This window comes from Lissotriton vulgaris, chromosome 7 (assembly GCF_964263255.1).
Source record: "Lissotriton vulgaris chromosome 7, aLisVul1.2, whole genome shotgun sequence".
NCBI lineage: Eukaryota > Metazoa > Chordata > Amphibia > Caudata > Salamandridae > Lissotriton > Lissotriton vulgaris.
Window position 1 is genome coordinate 1,097,938,235 of NC_141695.1, and position 24,799 is coordinate 1,097,963,033.

General features: G+C 44.8%; 1 protein-coding gene across 1 annotated transcript in view; it reads right to left on the reverse strand.

Annotated features, from left to right (window-relative positions):
* MEIKIN (meiotic kinetochore factor) overlaps positions 1-24,799 on the reverse strand; it is a 976,054-nt gene that overhangs the window by 162,883 nt on the left and 788,372 nt on the right. The gene's annotated exons all lie outside the window — the stretch shown is intronic.

Below are 24,799 nucleotides of genomic sequence, written 5' to 3' on the forward strand. Positions count from 1 at the left end.
AAATCTTAAAATGAATACAGGTTAGACCATAAATATATTCACCTTATGTTCCGTCTTGTTCAGTGTAATTTTTACACTATAGGACAGATCAACAAATATAAGCATCTGAGTATATATTTTCACAACATCTTCATCATTACATAAAATTTTTATAAGCATTTTTTTGGAACCAAAATCTAAACTCGGTCAGATTATTTTTTAGTTGAGCTAGCTATTTTCACTATGCATTGAATCCAAGTGACATAAGAGAAGCACTGTCTTGGGGTTCTTAAACAGTACTAAGCACTATGGGCTGACAAGTACAACAACGGAGTTGGGTGAAACGCCTGAGGGGTAAGTGCATTTCATGAGTGCTGTCTTTACTGACCCTTAAGAACATCCATCAGAATGAAAGTGAGTTGACCGTCAAACTGAACTAATGTGTGCCAGTTTTGTTTTGGTTTGTGGCTCTTCTAATATGGAGCAATTTGTGGGAGAATTTTGGCACAGGTTAAAGCACAAATTTAGGCTATAAAACGTGTCAAAATAGGGGAAATGACTCTTGGCCAATGCTCCAGAGTTCAAATGTGGCGGGGAATTTGAAACGATTCTTTCATTAATGGTCATGCAGAATACATCTCATTGTACAAACTATGCATTAAATTAAAACTCTTTGGAAATTAAGCCAACATGCATATGTTTACGCAGAGTCCAGTTGGTTGCAAACTGATAGAGCAACGCCTTTTTAAGAGGGTTACACGCTATGCAATATTTTTCAAAGTGGAAGGTGGCTGGAACAGATGGTCTTCCTGTGGGACGTTAAAAATGTGTATATAAAACTGCTGTGTTAATATTTGACGGTGTAGTGCAATAAAAAATACATTTATATGGGATATCCCATATAAATGTATTATGGGATGGCAAGAATGATTGTCTATTGCAAGAAAAACAAACCATATTTGAACTGCAGGTAATACGGACAAGCTATATATGTGAAAATGTATGAAAAGAAAGTGGCTCACTCTCTGTGGATCCTTTAATGCTCGACAACCACTCCCCGATCTTCCTGCTACCATTCCCGGTCAGTCTTACAGAAAATCATCATCGGACACTTCACAGAATACCTCAGTGACCCCCTACTCCTCAACAGCACTCAATCTGGTTTCAGACCCAAGACAGTACGGAAACTGCTCTGAACACTGCCACAGATTACATCCGCTTGACTTAAAACAGAGGAAACCCTAAGGCCCTCATCCTCTTAGACCTCTCAGCAGCATTTGACAAGGTCCACAAAAATTCCACCAACCCTCCAGGCAGACCAATTGTATCCGCTTGTGGTTCTATCCTTGAACCCCTTGGAGCATATGTCGATTTTTTCATCAAAGATTTTGTGCCTCATACTGCCTGCTACATAAGGGATAGCATGGCCATGATAAATCTTGTAGAGCATTTTCCATTTGATCCATCCAAAGATACCCTTTGCACTATGGACGTAGAATCGCTCTACACCAATATCCCTCAGACAGCGGCCCTCCTCGTGATTCAGAAAACCCTCGATACCCGTCCCCGCCCACACAGGGTACCCACATTATTCATCCTACAGTTACTTGAGGTGTGCCTTTCGAGAAACTTTTTTGTATTTGACAATACTTTTTTCCAACAAATCAAAGGCACATCCATGGGAGCTATTTTTGCTCCCAACTTGGCTACCCTTTTCATGGACGCCCTTGAAATGGGCTCAATCCTAACTGATGAAAATCCTTTCTGCTCAAGCATCAAACTTTGGCGTCGTTATATTGACGACATCTTTATCATCTGGACCCTCGATATAACAACACTCAACCAATTCCTACATTGGCTCAACAATAACTGTGCAGATCTGAATTTTACCCTTACCCACGATAAAGAACAAATTGCCTTTCTTGATCTTACCATCTACCACCATGAAGGAGAACTCCTCACCAAGCTATACCGTAAACCCACAGAACGAAATACATTGCTTAGCTATCGGAGCAATCATCCAAAAGCATTAAAAGACTCGCTCCCATACTCCCAATTCCTTAGGATTAGACTGAATTGTTCCTCAAAAACAGATTATTTTAAAGAGGCTATCGTTCTGGCTAACAAACTCAAACATCGTGGCTATCCCCGCAGATTAGTCAAAACTGCTACAAAAAGAGCATGGTATTGCCCGAGAGAAACACTGCTAACACCAAAAAATCGTGAACCAAATGAAAGGATAGCTTGTGTTACCACCTTCTCGCCAGTATCTAACAGAATTAGAAAATCAATTCTCAAACATTGGCCAACAATAAACGCTGGGACAATCAAACTAGATAGACCTTTGTTCGCTTTCAGGAAAAGCAAAAATCTCCGTGACCACCTAGTCAGAGCTGCTCTCCCAGATAACCCCCCCTGACATCAACTCTTGAATCTGCATGGGGACTCCCACCTGTGATTGGACATGTCAAATGTGGGGCATGTAATGTTTGTGAATACACTATTGAAGCACGTGATTTTTCACACAATGGCATCACTATCTCTATGAAATGCCTTAGCAATTGTAATAGCAGCAATGTTATCTATGCAATTGTTTGCCCGTGCCCCAAACTGTACATTGGCCAGACCACTCAAAAGGCGAAGACCAGGATTTCCCAGCACAGGAGTCGTATCAGATGTAAGACCCCCAATGCTCCTTTGGTAGAACATTTCTCCGAAGCAAATCACACAGAGGACAATCTAAGATGGACAATCTTGAAAGTGGTGAAATTGCCCCGACCTGGAGGTAACTTGGCACAGTTACTGAACAAAGAGGAACTGAAAAGTATCTTACAATTTGATACAATCCGTACTGGTCTGAATCGAAGTGAAGATTGGACAACTCTACTATAACTTTATTTGTTTTAATACTTATTTTTCCAGTTTGAAAACTCTTCTAAAAATGTGAAGTTATTAAATGCACCTATTAATGTCACTTGGCACTTCACCTCACCCACACCCAGCTATTGTTCTGTATAGAACTTATACAGAGACCCCTCTCTAAAATGGCCGCCATGCTCTCAGCAAGCACTGAATCACTTTCCTTGTCCACCCGCGGCCGCGCCCCCTTGAGGACGTGACTCCGCCCACCACCAGTCGAGCACTAAAGGGCCTCCAGCACTCAGTCCACCCACGGATCAACTGCAGCATCGGCTGCTCCGTGTTACACGAGGACACCGTTCCCGGTATCAGGTAAGCCGCGTCTCCCCGCCGCTGACCTCCTCTTAAACGCCCAGCGCAGCACCGTCGCTGCTTATTCCATCTTCCTTCTCTCTCTCCCCCGCAGCGGATGCAAGGACTGTGCCGGCACCGCCATATTGCAACCCGGCGATCCCTTGGTATGTATCTCCTGCCTAGCCCTGTTCCTGCTCTATAGTTTTGCTCGTATCATGTGCAATCCGTCCTTTGATTGTTTTAAGTTTTTAAAGGACTTAACTTTACCAGCTTCCCGACGCGGAAGCGGCCACGGCCACCAGCGTCGCTTGCCGACTTTGCGCGCCCATCCAGGCAGCATCACTCGGCTAGACAGCTGGCTAGCTACCACTGCCTCATTAATTGCACCTCTTCCCCTCAAGAGGTAATTTAATAAACATGTTTGAGCCTCCTCCAGTGCACCCTTCCTCGCAAGAGTCATTTTAAATTACTCCAGTCACTGCACATGCCATCCCTAGTTCAAGATCACTATGCAAACCAGCCCATGCCCACCTCACTAGTCACTCCGAATTCACTCGGCCCCCCCTCTAAACCTTCCATGCACGAAACAGCCCACACTGCGCCGAAACTTGTGTAAATAATTTTTAAAGTGTACATATTCCTCTTTTTCAATTTTGAAAAGTCACCCTATTCACTTAAATGTATTGATTGTGCACATCACAAACTTATCGCCCAGTCACTGCGAATCCGATTATGGTCTTCAAAAATGTGGAGCTATGCTGACTCTCACTTCTCATAATGTAAATGAAAAACCTTTGTTCTCTTCTCCTGTTTTTTCCACAGGCGTATTTAATTTTCCACACAGGCAACATAACCAATAAGTCCTGATAATGATCCCCATGTATCTTAGAGCGGGGGATCGAAACGTCGACCCTTTACAGTAGTTGTATGGTATGACATAATCTGTATCATTCGCTGTACATACTACTCTGGCAAAACACTTGCATTTTTGATTTAAAAAAGTGTCCAGTTTGCTCTCTCTTGCCTGTAAAACCTCTCCTTACTTCTAAACTCTCCCTAAACTTTTCTGTTTTGTGGTAAAGCACAGGCTTGTGCTCTTGTATTCTTTGTAACTTGGCTTACAATTATTCTTACATTGTGAAAATAAAATTCCTTGTCCGGCTGGACTTGGATAAATATAGGCGGCTTATCACGGCTTTCCTTAAATATTTTTTTCTTTTACTCATGCACTGCTTTGGACCATTGTTTCCTTAAAAAATTGTCTGCTACCCCATCCTCATCCAAGATCTACATTACATTGTAATCCAAGGGCACATGCTCTGATAGATCTGATTCTTCCTTACTAGAAGGACCTAATCATTTAGCCTGGCACCATGCCCATTAGAAGCTTGCAACCTCATCTGCTGAGTTTTGCCAGGTTCGTCCCATAACCCGACCCCATTCAATGCACACATGATCCCTCTAGCCAGCATCATGCACTCTCACAACATTAACATCCTCTCCTATGTACACGAGGTGCAACACATTGTCTCCCTCATGGACAAGAGACACAGTACCTATGACAGGTGCATGACTGAAATCGCCTCGATGAAGACCAACTGCCCTGAAACCGGTCCCAGGGTGCTTGTTTCCGATCCAGGGAGGACCTGCCTGGCAGTTCGGTCTGTACTGTTCCCACGAGGCACAAGGTCAAGACTGATTTGCATATGGCTGGGTCCAAACTGGGGTGGCGCAGTGGGCAAAAGAACAATGGATTTAACCCAGATCTTTTGACTGGAGGAGAATATTTGCATTGTCAGCATTCCGTCCATCATTTGTTTGCTGTAAAAAATTAAAAAAAATCCTCGTTTGATATTTTTTAACCCCACATTTGGTGATCCATGTGTGCATTATGAACCGAATTCCTGACGACATGGACATCCCCACGTGACACCTTTCTTCTCAAAGCACTCTTTAGTGATGGTAATTAAAAGGTTTGGAAATATTTTCCTTCAAAGATGATTCTGCAACTACATCTGGAATATGGAGTCCAGAATACTAGGTTCTTTAAATAACCCTAAATGTAAGATGTTTTTTCTTCCACAATTCCCATAATTGTGACTCCCCCACCTGCTCCTCCAATGCCGTATCATACTACAACAATCAATACAAATAGATGAACAAGCTAATATTGTGGGAACTGCAAATTATAAATGCTGCATAATGACTTTCTGTAACTCTACTGCTATTTTTAGAATCATGGAACATAAATCTTAATGTATTTTATGTTTAAAAGAATCTCTGAACTACCCTCTCCTCCAAAGAAATTCTTCACATTATGAAGTAGATCAAAACGAACATTAAGTGGCTGTTGAACTGTGATGACATGTTCCACATTGTATGCCACTTATACTTTGTCTTTCTATGGATTCTCTGGATGAAATTGTTGTATGATGCCTAATTACCAAAATAAAAAGAATGAAAAAAAAGACATGCTCCCATATTCTGTAGGCAAATGTATCAAACTGTTCATTCTTTCCGAGGAAGAGTGAGCAATTGCTGCTAAGAGCTGAACACGACCCCTAAGACCTCTCAAATCTATCTACATTTAGTACGCATATTTACAACGTATTCCTCATCTTTTGAATATTACCCAAGTGGAACTGGAACCGTAAACCTTTCAGCAGCACCTCTGCGGGACAGTAGGTAGTGTGGGCAGATCCACACCAACGCCATTCTGCTTCAGAAATAACATACGGAGCCTATATTAAAAGTGTATGTGCCCCAGACACAGAGTCCCTAAAGCAAATTCTGTGATAAGTGTGCATATTTCTAGACTTGGGATCTTATTAATGGATACAGTTCATTCACAGAACGGAGAGGATGGGAAGGCTGGTGAAGAATCAGTTGCTAGACAGAGTCACTTTTAAAAGGAGCATTATCAAAACTAAGTAATTTGCTCTTCTGAAAGACACTTCTATCTGCAGAATCCTCACCTTTTGAATAGATACCAAAGAAGTACCTATTTGTAAGTAGGTCTGTGGCTGGATTCAAACCAGAAAGACCTGCAGGACCAAGTTGGCAAAATGCCTCTCTCAGTCCTTCTGGAGGCTGCTTTTTAGCCAATAAATAGTAGATACAGCTGGAGATGGTTCTCTTCTGCTCGACCTTCTATGTTTTTTGCTACAGAGAACCCTCTAATGAGGTGATCATCCACCCGGCATTCTTTGGTGCGATCTATGTAAAGGGTAAGTGCTCTCTTGGGTCCCAAGTGAAGGAGTCCTAAGAGGGGTGAGGTGGAGAAGAGTATGCCAGCATGGTCATATTCTGACCGATGTGGAATTGCATCTCAACTTTAGGCAAAAAAGCCCATGTCCACAAAACCAACTTGCCTGGGGAAAAAGGTGGTGTACGGGAGCTGACAGAGCTTAAAGCTCACTAAAATGCTGCACCGATGTACTAGAGATGAGGAATACGGTCTTGAGGATGAGCGCCGTAAGGAGCTGCTGTGAAGAAGCTCAAAGAGTGCACACCAGAAACGTAAGGACCAAGTTAAGGCCCCACTGTGGAATGACAACGTAAGAGAGGAAGCACATTTTGTAAACCTCAAAAAGCACATAACTGGAGGCTTAACCAATGATGGCCGATTCGGCAACTGCAAAAAGCTGAAATCCTTTAACTGTGAGCGGAGTAAAGCCTTACGGGCGTGGGACTAACAAATAACAAAATGGCACAACTTTGCCTGGAGGAGGTAAATTTGCAGAGTACCGCATCAATCCACAAATTTGACCCTACAACAGCTGTATACAGTTTTCGATGAATGGTGCCTGGCTACCAAGGTGATATTGAATACCTCTGGAGGAAGTTTGAAGGAATACAGCTGTTGCAGTTCAATCTCCAAGCATGAAGGCGGAGTTTGTGAAGCCCCGGTGCAGAACGCTGCCCTGCTGCTGCCAACAGATGCTCAAACCCAAGAGTTACGCATACAATACTCTTTGTGCCCAATCTGAAGCCACTAGGATTACCTGGGTTCAGTCTGATCTGATCTTCTAGAGAACCGGGGCAGGAGTGGTATCAGCAAAAAGACATCCTGGAATCTCGAGGTCCACTTAAAGTGGAATGAGTATCTGAGCACGAGATGCTTTAGAAGATCCAATACTCAGAAGTGCTGACATTGTGTGTTCTTAGCAGAGGTGAACAAATTGAGCCTAGGTTCTCCCCATTTGAGAGCTAGACCCTGCACCTCCTCCAAGTATATCTACCACTTGCGATCTGCTAGGAGCCGACAGCTGAGATTGTCCGTCCTGGCATTTAACGATCCTGCCAGGTGGTTCGGCACCAGGAAAATGTCTTGTTGGTCCAGTCATTTCCAGAGCTGCAGGGCCTCCTCGCACAGGGTTTATGACCCTATGCAGCCCTGCTTGTTGCAGTACCACAGGAAGGTGGGTTGCCCGTAAGCACAAGTATCACCCTCCCACTGAGGACTGAAAGGAAGGATTTCACCGCCAAGACGATGACCCTCAGCTACCGGATGGCTGATATGGATCTGTGACTCAGCTGGAGACAACAGCCCTCTGATCTCCACTTCAACCAGTTGGCCATCCCAAACAGGAAACAATGCACCACTGTTAGCTTTTGGATCTGCCACTGACCCAAACGCGTTCAAGTAACAACCACTGCAGCACTTTTGTGGTGTCCTCCAAAATCTGAACATACTTGGAGAGGTTACAGCGATGTTGGGCCCACTGACATTTCAGATCCTACTGCAGAGCCTGTTTATGCCACCTGGGATGCTTGATCAGCAGGATGCCATCATTCCCAACAGCCTCAGAGTCGACCTCATTAAAATCCAGGACCAAGACTGAAAGATCAGGATCATAGCCCAAATGTAAATGTATAGGCATTTATATAGCGCACTACTTACTCGTAGGGTCCCAAGGCGCTTCGACCGCTGCGAAACCCTTCCTGGCTTTCCTGAGAGATGGTCCCTTAATGGGTATCTCCAGGGTGAGACCAGGCATCCCCGGCGGTCTGGTGGGGCCGTTAGTGAGGATGAGGCAAGCTAATGCCCAGAGTTGCCGAGTGTGATCGCTGATCAGAGTGGGCACCGAGGCGAGAGAATTATCGAGTCCGCTGACCCTGGTCCAGAAACCTGCTGCGCCGGGAATCGAACCCTGGTCCCGGGCCGTCCTCTGCTCTCGGGTCTGCCGCCTCTAACCAGTGAGCCACACTACCTCACAAATGTCCTGGACTCTCTTCCCCTGGAGAAAGGCACACAACTGACCTGAATCCAGAAATGCTCAGATGAAGGGGAACGTCTGAGAAGGAGTTCGGTGTGAATTCGGCATGTTGATAGTAATATAAAGATAACAAAGTTTGACATAGTCCTGAGGTGGTTGACGACTACCTGGGGTGAGCCCACCTTCAAGGTCCAGTCATTGAGGTAGGGAAAGACGGACAGCCCTGACCTCTGAAGGTGTACTGCCACAACCACCATCACTTTCATGACACCTACGAGGCAATGGTGAGACCAAAGAGGAGCATTGTAAACTGAAAATACTCCTGCCCCACCAAGAAGAGCGGGTAGCACTGGTGTGCCTGCAGGACGGATATTTGGAACTAGGCATCCTGCAGGTCCAACGTCACAATTCAGTTTTGAGAACTGAAGGCAGACAGGACCCGGGCCAGTGTGTGCATTATGGATTTCTCTATCCAGAGGAATGCGTTTAGAAGGAGCAGGTCTAAAATGAGTAGTAGGCCTCTATCCTTTTTGGGCATCAGAAAGTAGCAGTAATAACAAGTACACCCTACTTCTGGGGCAGGGACCCTCTCTATAGCATCTTTGGCCAAAAGGCCTTATACTTCCTGCAGCAAAATGGTTAGGGATCATCCAATCAGTCGCAGGGGGGCAGTGGAAGGTTTGGAGGCAAGAGAATGAAAGGTATGGAATATCCTCATCAAACAATCTGCAGGAGTCACCTGCCAACACGGCAAGAATCAACAGATACTGCCACCGCTTGGCTGTGCTTCTCTAAAGGCACACTAAAGGGATTTGGCAGGTGGGTCTTGTGACGGGGCATGTCGTACGGACAGTGAACCTAGTGTTTGGTGGGAGTCTACTCCCCTGTTACCTGCTAACGTTACCTCTCACAGCCGCCGGAACCCGGATGGACCGAAGAACCCGACTCCTATTGGACACACCATCCTGAGGACAGCGGTCCCTTTAACTCGGCAGCCTGGAATGACGGCGCCCCGCCCATCCTAGACCCGGAAAGAAGTTCAAAAGCAAGCTCAGCGGTAGAGAGGACGGACAACGATCCCCCAGAGGAGACGGAAACGAGAGAAGAGACCACCGGAGGATTGCAAGAGGGAACGAGAAGACGAGACGCCGAGAGTCCCAGACCAGAGACGAAGCCAGGAGGCCAACGATACCACGACTCGCCCCGCCACGCCCCCAAGGGAGGGGCGTGGCTACAGCAGGTACGGGGCCGTGTAGCGGGTTGGGTGGCTCAAAGGGTCCAACCTTCTGATTAAGTGTGCTATCCCTGACTCCTTGACTTACCCCCCTTCCCTCACGAGCACTACCTGTCATGACTGTATAAAGTTCGCACCAACACTGGTTTCCCTCACTCCCGGCCCTCCGTTATCAAAGTATAATACGGCTGCCTGACGAGGTCTCTCTCTCCTTTGTTGCATATCCCGGAGCGGGAGGCGAAAGAGACGAAGACAGCCTTGGGAAAATCCTGTGACGCAAACTGGAGACTACGAAGAAACCCCCTTTTGACTCTGCCGCATTTGCACGTGAAAGAATCACTAGTAGACAAAGGCGCAGTTATATAAAAATAAAACCATCTTTACGTTTCCTTACCAAAGAGTCTGTTTCCTCCTTGAAGACTACACCCTTGGAGCCCGTAGGGACCACCGACCAAAGCATAGCCGATCCCCCCCTGGGACAGGTCTACAGGGGGGTGGTGGGCAGGGCGGCCCACTGAGCAGGAGCGGTGGATACCACGGCTTTAACTCTGAAACTGCTGGATGCCTTATGGAGGTTAGATTGGCTGGCAGTGTCAGTAACTCTGCCAAAGCTACAAAAATGCGCAGTAGGGCTGATGCGGCTGCGGAGGTGTGGCGGAATAGCCCAGGGTGTGTGCCGTGGGCCTGCTTTCCTAGAACTGCTTGAGAGCGGAGTCTGTCTTGTGCCAAACAGGCAGGTCCCATCCTGTCAAATGGCATGTCCATGTGAGACGACTGGTCAACTTCTGAAAACCTTGTGGACCCCAGCCAGGAATGGTGGCAAATGGTGACACCGGTGCTACGGGGCTTGCCCAATGGAATCGGTCGTGTCCAAGCGACAATAAATCGCCAACTTGCCCACGCCACGACCATCGTATATATTATGGTGATGGCAGGTCGGAGATAATCAAGACACTGGGGAGAACTTAAGCCGCCAAATCCCATAGAGCGGGGGAATAGCACTCTAGCAGGCCTTTACTGACCAAAGTGCCACATTGGGGAACGAGAAAACTCTTTTCCTGAACACCTCCACCTGGTTTGACTGCGCTATTTTATGCTTGCCATAGCAATCTTTCGGGTGAGAGGTGCTGAGAAAATGCAGGACTGGCCTGGGCAGGTCTGTGGCCATTAGCACTGTGGCGGTTATCCGGGAAACCAGAGCAAGGTTTTGCCCATGTCCCCCACAAAGCATCTGTAAAGGCCTTGTTAAAAGGTGAGAGGGCCTCATTGGATGAGTGCTCCAACTGAAGGACGTGTATCAGAACACTAGTCTTAACCTCCAAGGTGGGGTGCTGGAGGCGAAAGACTTCAGTCAAAGTCAAGTCAAAGATAGCTTTATTCGATTACAAAAATGGAATCATAAAAGCCCAGTAGAATACATAAATACAATTAAAACCATTTTACCAGTAGCAGGTACGATTCAGTTAAAAAATCATCGCAACTTGGATCTACATCTAAGAATACTCTTTAAAAACATGGATACCAGGTACATTGTCATTTCATCTTGTAACATTTGAAGTTTCAAGAGAGCAGGTCTACACTGTCTCAGACCCCAGTTCTTTAATAATGGAAACAGATATCATTTTCTGCAATGTGAATAAAACTTGCAAAATAAAATGCAATGTATCAAAGATTGCTCAGAAGTGTTATCACAGGGACACGGAACAAGATTTCTCGACCAATTGTTTGTTTCTGTAAAAGTAAGCAGCCTAAAAAAGCCACCTGTCCTTAACCTTGATAACAACATCCTGCTGTAACAACTCCCAACAGAGGTTAGATAACCTTGCATGCCAGGATCTTGTAGGATTAGTTGGTTCTGGATAACAGAGACCTTCTTCCCCTCCAGCCGCCAACGTTTGTCCTCCAGAAACGTAAGGCAAAGATCTTTCAATGCCTTTCTGCTAATGGAGGTCAGTGTAGACGGAGTATCCTAAAACTCAGGATATCCTATGTCTGTTAGAAATCCCTTTACATAGGAGAACCAGGCACTTTTTTGGCCCCCCTGTAGTTTGAGGCAATCCTGGATTATTTCCCTGTTAAACTCAGTTTCCATAGAAATCCACACCTTGTGCCATATCAAAACAGGGCTTAGCTTTATTAAATCAGAGATCTAAACCAAGTCGAGCTCCTTATGGCAAACTTAGGTGGATGTTGAATCAGGGACCGCTAGGATGTAACGCAGGAAAGCATTTTCCCTTAGTTGGATTTCTTGACAGTCAGTGACCCCCCAAGTACCTGCTCCATATATTGCAGTCAACACGCATTTTGCTCTATAAATATCTAGCAAAATCCAACCGGCCGTCCCCCCAGCTTATTAGCAAAATGTTTTACTGCCCCAATCGCATGGAAAAATGCTAACTTGCTTGTGGTGGCGGCTGTTGTCCAGGTACCCTTTTTATTAAAAACGATCCCTAAGTAAGAAAAAGTACTGGTTAGTTCTATCTTTGACTGTTCTAAAAATGTATTACATTGGACATTTGATTTTGACGAGCAGCACATGGTATAGGTTTTCCCGATGTTAATCTTTAGACCCCGAGATCCCATGTAATCTGAGAAAATGATTAATGCTTTCTGGAGGCCCACTTGGGTCCTTGCCATTATAACCGCATCGTCTGCGTACAATAGAATAGGTACTGGGGCTCCTTCAATTTGGGGAAAATCCAGATTATGGCTCATTAAATGTTCCGCCACCCTGTTAATGTACAAATTAAATAAAAAGGGTGCAAGAATGCAACCCTGGCGGACACCTTTCATTATAGGAAATTTAGATGTACATTCTCCCTTCTTCCCAAAACGCACCTTTGCCCCTGCCCCTCTGTACAGTTCTTTAATTAAATTAAGAATGTTATGTTCAATGCCAAGAAGTAATAAGGTGTCCCACAGAATATCGTGGCTTAGACAGTCAAATGCCGAACTTAGGTCGACGAAAGTCATAAATAAATTACCTCTTTTCGCCACGATATATTTGCCCGTGATTAGGGCCAAGTTTAAACCTTGCTCTACCGTACCCAGGCCTGCTTTAAAACCATACTGGAACTTGGTAAGCACTCCTGTTTCATCTGCTTATAGTTGTAGTCTATTTAATATTATTCTACCAGCAATTTTCATCAAAGAGTCTAGTAGTGAAATTGTCCTATAGCACTTCGGGTCATTTCGATCTCCCTTTTTGAATATTGGTACTACTATTGCTTCCTGCCAAGTCAATGGGAAACCCCTTTTGTTACAGCTGTTAAGTACATTGGTCAGGAGGGGTGTCCATAATTTTGTGTTAGACTTATAAATATCTGGTCCAGCCGCTTTACCAATAGAACTTTCTGAAATTGCTAGCTCCACTTCCGATAGAGAAAAATCGATGTCATGGGGAAACAGGCCCAAAATGTCAGCCTGTAAATCACCCCGTTGTTCACAGTGCCCTAGGCGCTCTAAATCAACTTTCTTGTACAACTCAGTGAAGTGGGTTACCCATGTGTCTACCTCTATGGCGATCTCTATTGAATATGTACTCCTTTCAACAAAGAAAGGGGCATTTACGGCTCTCCAGAAGGCAGTGTTCTCTCTCAGGGCGCAAGCCTTATGAAGCGCTTCCCACGCTGCCTCCTTCAATGCTCTTTTCCTATTCTTTAAAACAGAATATTAGTGTGCTCTAGCGCTTCTTATGTCCTGGGTATTTTTTGGTTCTTTTTTAAGTGTTTTCTTTAAGAGCGAGTGCGCTTTACTGCACTCAGCATTGAACTAAATCTCTGCCTTGCGACCCGGACAATCCTGGGCTGTGCCTGTTAATTATCTGCAGATCTGCTCAGAGATCTTTTGGAAAGCTGATAAGATCGAAGGAAAATCAGAACGTTCCGTTAAACAGATCATAAAGTCTGTAAACTGACTTTTTATCAGACTCTCTAGGAAGTCTTGGGGCTCAACCCTGTTCCATTTAACGGAATAGCCGTTCACACTAGCCAAAGCTATCCCGTGACGATATAGGTTTTCAACTACGTTATTACTATGGCTACCACTCCAGCCCAGGTTCAAAGTAGTACTGATCGGGAAGTGATCACTCATTACAATGTCCTCAGTATTAAAACTGAGAACACTGCTGTGGTAACTATTGGAGACCATTATGAAGTCAAACACTGACACACTGACCGGTGTCCACGACCATTAAAGGTGGGTAATAAGGCGACCCGTGGGCTGCAAAGCTCATTTACAAACCCCAGGTCCCACTGGAATAGTAAGTTATTGAATGAGCTCCCACTCATCGTATGCTCAAAGTGGGTGCACGGATCTCCCTTAAGGTTAACCAACCCGCTTATATCAGAATCACTATAAGGACAGAGATGACCGTTTAGATCACCAGTAAGTATGACACAATTATCAACCTGTCCAGTTTCGGGTATACAGTTCGGGGTATTTACTAATTCCTCCAGAACTTTATTTAATTCGGACTTGGGAATGTTGTTATAAAGGTTAATCAGAATGACATGTTGATTGCCTTCCAATTTAAGTAAAAATGTCTGGTAATAGTTACACCCCGTGATAAGTGGCGTAACCGTTATGTTAAGAGTGTTAGTTTTAAAAGTGCAGAGGCCTCCTGAATTTCTACCCCTGCTTGACTGCTTTGCTGGCGTAAAAAAAGTGCGAAAGTCATTAATATGCATTTCAAACTGCTCCCAGCATTCCTGAAGGCAAATGATATTAAATTTGTCTATAAAAGACAAGAATGCAGGGTCCTTGAATTTATTAGACAAATCTGCTATATTCCAGGATAGCAGGGCGATTTTTCCCCTGGGTACTGTCCTTTCTCTTAGTGAATCTCTCAAATTAAAGGTGGTAGCGATGCCATTATTACATGGTATGGAGACTAGGCACTCGTTAAAGTCCCCTAATTCATCTCGTTTGGCGTCAACTAAGTCTGCCTCCACTCCTACATCTCCCTGAGCATGGTCGGTCCAGAGTTTCCTTTCTGTTAGATCAACATTGGTGCCTTCACCCTTATGCGATAGACTGCATATAATAATAGAATGACCTACACCACAATCGCCCATTTCGTCTCTGCCTTTTTTTGGCTTATGCACATCGGTGGAATCTAAATTGCATTGTCCCTCATTAGAGTCAGTTTTATTCTCCCTGATCGGTTGTAGTCAGTCAACCATTTCTAGGCAGCTAAATCTATTGGTAGAGGGGACACCTTTCCAACTATTGATGTGCTCATGTCCCCTATTTTCAAACCCTCCCCATGCCTGATCTCTAGCCCTGTACCAATTTCCTCGGTCAGGTAGATCTCTAGGTGGGTAGAAATAGGAAAGCGATCTGGTTTCAATAACTGCCTGGTACTTTGAGTACTCCATGAGCAGATGTAATCGACCGTGTGCGGGTCCTCAAAATTGACCACCACACAGTCCCCATGGCATGTTTTTCTTTCGTGCCCAACCCTAGACTCTACGGACCATTAAGATTTTACATGTCATATGCGGTGGTAATGGTCGGTTGGTGTTGAGCCAATGAGAGACTTTATTCTTTAATGACCAGGCTAGTTCCTCACTTGGTTCATCCAATTCTGGGACCCCGGTCAATACAACTACAAACGGGCTGGCTTCTGGAGGCAGATTTAAAGCATATCTACCCTCAGAAAACCCCCCTGCCCGGTTCTTACTGGGGTTCATGGTGGGTGCAATAGGCGTGATTGATTCCTGTCTAAGAGGGTGATTTATACCAGGAGGTCTTTCCGGAGGTTTCTTCCCTGGTGCCGTTGGGGGGTTTAGGTTGCTTTTTTTGCACTAATGGCAGGGGCTTATTGATTACTTGTCCTTCAGGTCCCTTACCTATAGATTTATTATATGGTGGGTTTTTTGCCCTTGTGCTGTTCAGCTTCCTAGTGAGTTTATCCAACTCAGAGAGCTGCTTTTCGATGCGTGACAGTCTAATTTCCAGGGGTGAAAGAATAGTTTAAAACAAGTTCCCCATTTTATTTAACAGTTGACTGTCCGCGTCCTCGTTAAAATCAGCAATCATACATGCGGGGTCTTCTACAATTCTAGAATCTGGCACCTCAAATTATACATCTAGCTGCAATTGGTCCGACCCAGTCTGTGTGGCTTGCTCAAGCTCCTCCCCTTGCTTACTGGATGCATCAGTATCGCCTTGGCCTTTAGTTACCTTGGCTTTTCTACCTCCTGGGGGGATTGTATTGGCTCGTTTACGTTTCGATATTGCAACCTCCCGTCTGGCCCGCAGTTGCTTAGTATTCGTGTCTTCCTGGGAACCAGCCAAAATTATTTCTTGGGTATTCACTGATACCAGGGAAGATTGTGGGACAGCTAAGGACTGTGTATGTTGTAGATCTAACTGACTAGGTATGCTATGCACATCAGCTTGAGTCTCTGTAGTGCTTACTCTATTTGCGTGCTCTGGGGTATGAGCGGTAGCAAATTGACCCATGGATGACCTTTTAGCTAAAGCTAAGTCCTGGGATACTCCGCGTTCCATTAAGCTAATACCCTGATCTATAACAGAATTGGCCCTGAATATAAAATTATCTAAAGTACCAGTTAACTGTAACCCTCCCGCAACAGCCTTACTCCTAATTTCTCGTGTGGACATAATATTACACAAAATTTAGAATCCACAGATGAAGTGAGAGTGTTAACGAAATAATGGGTAACAGTGTACGTACAAACCCGCTCACACAAGGGAAAGAGGGGGGGGGCCTGGTCCGGTCTAATACGGTCTTGAACGGGCTTAAACGGGCCCACCCTGTCCCGCGGGTCGTGTCAATGGGAGTAAATTTATCGAAGGAAGCGGTGGGCGGGAAGAGGCACCAGCTGCATCGTGTGACGGGACGCTCTGCCCTCTGGTCCTCGCAGTCCCGCACAATCCCAGTTCAGCCTGCACTATTCACAACTGGTCAGCCAAAGAGTTCGATTGCTCCCAGTTCGCACAGCAGGTAATAGCCCAGAGTTCACGGCTGCCAGCAGCTCCCGCGAAGCGGGGGCCGTGAGCCGTGAGCCGTTTTGAAGTGTGAGGAGGCGGTGTTGCAGGGAGGCGTGGGCGGGAAGAGGCACCAGCTGCGTCGTGTGACGGACGCTCTGCCCTCTGGTCCTCGCAGTCCCGCACAATCCCAGTTCAGCCTGCACTATCCACAACAGTCAGCCAAAGAGTTCGATTGCTCCCAGTTCGCACAGCAGGTAATAGCCCAGAGTTCACGGCTGCGAGCGGCACCCCAAGACTTCAGTCACCCTATGCATTACAATGGCGCAAAATGCACTCTCCTCAGTAGGAGAACCAAGGGTGAGAGGAGTCCTGACTCAGGGAGGTATCAAGGCCACTAGCCTCCTGCAGGGCATCAAACCAATTCCTCTTGTGATAGGGCTGGCCAATCTCATCAACCACATCACTGTCCGAATACGTGCCGAAAAGGAATGCAGGGTGGGCCTTCGTCTTTGCAGAGGCATATCAAATAGAGGAAGAGGAGCTTCTACTGCTGTCGAGCACAACCTCGGTTAAGGTTGAACCAGGACAGGCTCAACATCATAGGACAATTGGATCCTCATTCGCCAGTGTCGATTGAGTTGAGGTGCCGCAATCCAGCGCAAACCATTGCATTGGAGTTGAGACGGACCAAAAGTAGCCCTATTGTGGACTTGAAGTCCAGCTGACGCAGAGGGAAAACCCGCTGGAGGCAATGCAGATGGTGAACCTTCCAGCTCCAGATGGAGTCAGCAAGGATCCGAAGAGTCTAACTGTTCAATCTGTTTGGGAGCGGTGCAAGGCCCCAGAAACTCAGGTTGCGCCAGAGCAAGTTGCAGGATCAGCTCTGAAGTCAAAATACTTGAGACTTATTATATTGCCCCTGCACCTTCTCAGGGAACTGTGAGTGGCGGTAAAGATGCCTAGTCCTGCAAAGATTTCTTGTATTTTTTCTTTGACTTAAAAGTACTCTGTCAAGACAAACCTCCGGAACAACTCCTGTGACTTCTGGATCTCGAACGGGACTGAACCTTTGACTTAGGCTGGTCTGGTCAAGGAGTCTTCTGGTGTTTAGTGATGTAGAGTTTCACCTCATGGTCTTGTATGGCTTTGAGGTTCAACAACGCGCAGCCACTGCTGGCCTTAGTCTGGGCTTCACCACAGACAAATTTGATGAGAACCTGTTGCAGACGTCTTACATTTACAAACGTTTTTACAGGGCTTAACACCAGTCATTTTGAAAAGTAACATGTCCCTTTCACACTTAAAAAGGGATTTTTTTGATTCGAGTGTCTTAAAGAGATGATAAGTAGCTCCGGATCCACGTCTGGAGGAGTGGACGGATAGGAACGGACATCAGTGTGAGGGAGTGTATTCCTAAATAGGTTGCACATGTCACTTACGAAGTGGAATGGAGTCAGTGTAGAGGTATACAGTGCCATCTACCAGTGCACAGAGGTACTGCTGCAAACTTTCGGGAGTCAGTCTGACCCCTGGGGAATATTCAAAAGATGAGGAATGTGTGGCTTGAAGTCTCTATCAGAAATTCCCATCCAAGTCCTTCTGTGTTGGGTGCAAGGTTAAGTAGAAGCCTTAGCTTGTTTCTTGCATAACGGCCCTTTCACTATCTTAATTCCTTTCTGGGTCTGTTTGAGCCACCATCGGTCTGTAGCTGACACAGTACTGTATTGTATAATTCATACAATCCTACATTACCTTTTAAAAATGTTATACCAGTTTCAGTTACGTCTTTTCAATTTACATTGTTGCTAGGATATTTTATCTCGTGCAACCTATACGAGAGGTGTTAGGTGATAAACATGGTGTAGCACAAGTTGTTCCACATAACCATGAGGTGTTGCACAGTTGGAGAACAGACAGACGCACACATACATCTCACTTTATAATGGTCAGCTGAATCGTGCCATTGTTTCGATGGGAAGAGACCTGTTTAATTGCTCTTCTGAATTCCAGGAACTTGTCAATTCTTCTTACTCCTGAAGAGCGTTATCTGAACAGTGAAAGTACTCACTTTGCAACTCTTTGAAAGAAAGGATGGTAAAAAAATGGCCCATTCAAGTACATCATAAAATTGCTTGGTGAAAGGTGCATAGTTAATATGGAATGAAAAGTGGTCCAACTCCATGAATTGTTGGATATGCGTTGCACATTGCTTAGGTGATATGTTTAGCACCTAGCAGCTAAAATAAGGAGATGAGAGTTGGTGCGACGCATACCTGAATGGGTACACTGAGGAGCAGTGGGATAGCTGCATTCTGAATTCTCAATGTGTTGTATGGGCTAATTCGGCAAAGGAACCTCATGAATAAATCGTGCTTGTGAAGTTGATTACTCATGATATAAAAGAAAAGAGTTTGGAGGCCAAAAATCATCATTTACTTATGCCAGCAGAATGGGACGGTGGTGGATTTAGTTCTTGTGGACAAACGTTTGAAGAGTTATCGTTGGTCCATTTGCTGCATGCTAGCATTGCAGATTTTGACTGTTTGTTGTTCAACAGTATTCAGTTGCCAATTGCTTATAGGTGGTGTTCTACGGTGTAGGGAAAAGTAGAGTATTTTTTTGCGTCAGTATGACTTGCCTGTCAAAGGGACACCTGCACCATTTGAAAATTAAAAAGGAAAAGAAGGCAGGTAGGAGCAACAGTCATATAGCAATGTAATGTTTACGAGACACCAGTTGTGGAGTTAAATGGCCCACATAGTGCTTAATTTGTGAACAAATAAGTGCCAGTGGCCGAAGGGTTTTTCAGAAGTCCATCATGAGCGCTGCTGAATGTCACGTTTCCCGAATGATACGGAGGTCTAGTCTTCATTCCATCTCATGCCTCTTTTATCCACCACCCTACACTCCCTGCCGCTTTCACTTATGCAGGCTCCTTTTCATCTATTCTTTCCTCTTTTTGCAGTTTTTTAGGTCATTCTCTTTCTCCTCCTTTCTCCATTTACTGACTTTCACACTCTTGTTCGGAGTTTGATGACTGACAAGTAAGTCCAAGGTCCCAAAATAATTCCCCCCATCTACAACTACTAGCTCAAATTAAGCATTGGGCATGGAGGAAAAGGAAGAAAACAAGCTGAGGAGAGTTCTGCCAAAGAGATAAGGAGCAATCCAGGTGAGGTCTTTTCCATGAAAAAAATGACCAGTCACTTAAACAGATGTATCTGGCCTCATAGAACTGTCTTCGGCTACAGCCCTCTGCCTTGTCCAGCTGGAGATTTTCGCCTTACATTTCGGCGACTAAGTCTGAACATAGAAACTTTCAGCACAGGTTGGACCCACGGCCATGCTACGACAACACTCCCTCCTTGGACACCTTCTGCAGTGTTGCCCTTCTGAACTTTTCTGACATTTTTCTTTTAGAATTTTTCTAAGACTGGGCTCAATCCACTTCCTGTATCCGAACGGCGGTCAATCATGGTTGGCCTTAACTTTCAACTTTGACCCAGACTCACGCCGTAGATTGCCAAGGTTGGCACTTTTACCTTTGTGCTGCTAGTTTTCACATAAAACGTTAAAAATTCATAACTTCGGTTCTTCTGATTGGACTTTGTTCGTTTTGGTGTCCAATAATTTTTTCATATTTACTTTAATTTTCCATCATAAATCCTATCACTTTGAAGTCAGAAAAAATAAAAATAAACACCAAGCTCCCTAAGAAGACAGAGCCTGACATTTGACCGCTGTCTTTGAATGCACAGCAAATGTGACAAGATAAGAACAACCTTTTTACTGATGGCTAGAACTTGCGACTGAATACAGTAACCAGTCTATGTTCCACAGGAGGAACAAATACTTGCTGGACAGACAAAAAAGCCAGCAAATAGAAAGTAAGCATATGTGAATTACAATTACAAACTACAAAGCCAATGATAAGCAATGGACGGAATGCATTCTCAAAGAAGTTTTCAGAATGTTCTCATGAAGTGTTTTTGCAACAAGACAGCTGCGCGGTAGACTATGATCTAAAAAGTTTGCACTATCTGGACTGTTACAATCCTCTGATCATAAAAATAAAAAAATAAAACCAATAAAAATATATATCCTAATGGTAGAGAAAGCTTACTCTCCCTTTGCCATTTTGGATCCGGGGGATCTAAAATGATCAGATTGGTTGGACACAATGACAAATAAAAAGTTGCAAAGCAATTACAAGACTAGGTGACAGTTCCAGGGCCCTGTAAAAATAAAGGACATATACAGAGTAAAGGTGGACACACAGGGAAGCCCGTAGCCCATTAACCTAAATTTAAAAAATCTTTTTTTTTTTAATACAGTATCTGCATATCCAGCTCGCTAATCTGCGGACCACAGTAGGCCCTCACGTGTGGATCCGCAACGAATGTGTCCTTAATTCAGTGTTCTTCAATCTGTGGGGCGCGCCCCACTGGGGGGGCGCGACACCTTCCCTGGGGGGGCGCGACACCTTCCCAGGGGGGGCGCGACACCTTCCCAGGGGGAGTGCGAACTCCACGCTGACCTTTGTTCCCTGTCTACTTGGAGGACTCCGGTATTTGAAAGGGGGAGGGAGGGGAGTTCGATTGCATCTTTTGTGTTGCTAAGTCTCCCAGGAGGGGGTTAATTTGTAGGTGACATGCTCGATGTGCAGTGGGAGGCAAGCGTAGCTAGGGGGGTGCGGGGGGGGGGGCAGTCCGCTGCAGAAGACTTTCACTTTATAAGCAGCAGAAACGAAACTGTAGATGAGGCTGCCCAAGAGTACAAGGTATGTGTGAGGCACTGCTGGGATCGCAGCTTTCACTACAAACTGTTCTGCTTGACTGACTGTGCCCAGGAGAACAAGGTACGTGTGAGGTGCTTCTGGGAACACAGTTCTTTTACTGGGAATAATTACAACCTGGGGTACAGGGCATGTGCGAGATAATGCTGGGTAAGTAATTGTTATACTGTAGCTCCTTATCTATCTATAACTGCCAAGGCGTCAGAATGCTGTGTGTGACATTTTCATAATTTCAGTGTTATTTCAAGTGACATATCAATAAATGCGAGTGACAATTTCTCACAGACCACACCTCACCCTGTGACGATCTGTGAAAGGGTGGGTTTAGGAAGCATGCGAAAGACGCCACAGACCAAGCTATTACGTCAGTCTGTGGCTTCAATTTAGGCTTGAGTTATTGTGTTTACGGCCATCCCAGGACGGGCTCTTTCATACTTAGTGGCAGCGCTGCATATTTGAGAATTCATCCGATACTGCCCTGCGAGCTGAACACCATAAATAACGGAGGCAAATAAATGTGGGAGCTGCGTCACATAAAGAAACGGAACATACAGCGGGACAGACAGTGCAAGAATCACAGCACATTGAGGGGAGTTCAGTTTCACTTATGAAGCAGGAACGGCACTGGAAACATTATCATACAAGTAGGAATGCGCCTCACTAAGAAGAACAGGTTTGTCTGAGGTGAAAAATGTCCAAACCTGCATTCTGGACGTCTTGGTTTAGTGAAGTTTATCAGGCTTAAAACCGTTTTTTATCTTTATATCGCGCCACACAAAAAGCTGTACATTTTGGAAATATTAATAAAGGTGTGATGAAAACACTGTGGAACTGGAGAGCCTAGTTAGGGTCATGGGGTCAGGTTAATTAACATTCTATGATTCTGGGCTAATCACTTAGTCAACGCTGCCTAAAAAAAACAACACAAATGTGCTTGTGTAACATAACTGGCGCTCACGTAAAAAGCCATAAGACCCCTTTGGGTCAAGCTCCTACTAAATAAAAGTTAAAAACTGTAAAAAAACAATGATGAGTGGGAGGTAACGTTAAGTTTTCAGGTAAAATGACCGGATAAGCAGCTCCTTCAAAAAAACTCCGCAAATAAGCTGGAGAAAAAAGTCAAAATCTATTCCTTTCTAACTGCTGTGCTTTCTTCTCTGCAGCACAAATGGGGTCAGTACAAAGCAACCTACTGTTACAACTACAGATGGTTCTTTTATCTCATTTGCAGATCAAATGTGCTTAATGTTGTGGGAGTAGACATTGCTAGATGTAATCTGCAGGGAGAATAAAACCGGCACTAACAACCCCACTTAGTGTAGCTTGTACATCTTTAGGTGACTGATTATTTTTATACCATCTGTGACATCAAAATAATGAGCTGGCAACCCTAATCATAAGACTGGAAATTTGTTGAGGCATGAGCAAATTATTTCTTTCCTCCACCCTGATCCCTGGTTACTGCCATAATAGCAATAGTTTAACACATTTGAAACCCAACACTGCTGTCAATAACATGCCGAGTTACTTTAAGTGTCTAGGAATGCACCCTGCATTCAGACCACTCACTCCTCATTCTCGCCCTTCACTTTCACTCTCACCCAGCACTCACACTGACCCCGATGCACTCACACCATTCACCCACTTACCCTCCATTCACAGTGATCACTCTGCACTCACAGTGATCACAATGCGCTCACACTGATCACCATGCACTCACACTATTCATTCACTCACCTTCTCACCTTGCACTCACACTGATCACCATGTTTTCACACCGTTCACCCCCTTACCCTCCACTCACAGTCATCACTCTGCACTCACAATGAACTTGCGCTGTTCACCCTGTACCTCACCCTGCAGTCACACGAGCACACTACTCAACCTGCACTCGTGACACTTCACTCACCTGTCCCCCGCTCTGTTAAATCTGCAATCTCACTCGAATAAGCCCACCACTAACCATACATTTATTCGTCCTACTCTGCACTAACATGCGCACCCAAATTCATATGGTCGCCTCACTCAACCCTGTACACAAGTATGGGCATGTCGTGCCCCATTAAGGTTTTCGTCCTAAATTACAAAAGGATACATCTAAATGCACTACAATTCAGCCTTCCAGGAGCCCCTTGATAGAGACAGTTCTGTTTTTCCCTGATGGACTGGAATAATTCCTAAACAAATTCTTGTAAATACCGTTTTGTTTAATTTCTTTTTAATGTAATTGATGTGAGGGAGTCTATTACTATTTGTATAGAAATGTTTGCTTCATGCAACAACCATAAAAAACTTATTGTATTGAATGTTATTCGCTGAATATGCCCGGAATGTGCGCGTGGCGGTCGAGTCCAGAAATTTCTGTCAGGTGGTGGGGGGGGCCCAACATCTAAAAAAATTCAGCTGGGGGGGCTCAACCTACAAAAGTTTGAAGACCTCTGCCTTAATTGCTTTAAAATAAGGATAAGAACACAAAAAGTCCTCTGGCACCATCTAGGGGCAACAATGAAAAATGCAACTTGTGTGCATTTTAATTGTAAGGAATTATTGTTAGACAGATGGTGTAAGCTTAAGGTGCAAGCGAACAATAAAATCATGAGATGAAAAAGTGTCGCTCTTGTATTAATGTATTCAATGTATAGAATCTATCATTCAGATAAGTGTATTGAACCTGAAAATATAGAGACTACATGGTCAGAGATGGTATTGGAAATTAATTATGAAGAAATATCCCAGCGGAGAATTGTCATTCTGCAGAATCGTAAACAATGGGCAGCGGATTGTTGTCCCCCTTACCATTGTAATAATTTTTGACAGCAGTCTCATGGTCAGACTACACAGCATGCAAATGACACTGCCGATAAAAACAGGACTCAACAATAATAATGGCGTAACTCTGATTTATTGCCTCAAACTTAGGTATCTCTATGCATATGTGAAGTACTTGAAATGTACCGTATTTCAGAACCAACTGCGTCGTCTGATACAGTTGATATTTGCATTCACTTCCATAATGTAGGACATCAATACTGGAGAACCAAAGTGTACGGGTAAGTAACTTATTTTTTCTCCAGTATTGTATCTTTTATGGATTCACATGCTTGTACTGAATGGTAAGCAGTTATTACAGGGTCAGCGGGTGCGGTTAAGGTAAACCATCCCTTTATGCGACCCAAAGCAGACAATACAAACAATAGTCCACAAAAAGCATGAAGATCATACTTTATGCAAACAGACGTCGCAGAGCAGCTTGCCCAACCGCTACATCCGCCTTCTGCCATACATCCAGGCAGTAATGCTTCATAAAGGTATGGACATTCGTCCATGTCACAGCTCTGCTGGCAAGGACACTCCGGCGAATAGGGCAGAGGAAGTTGCCACATTGTGTGTGAAATGACC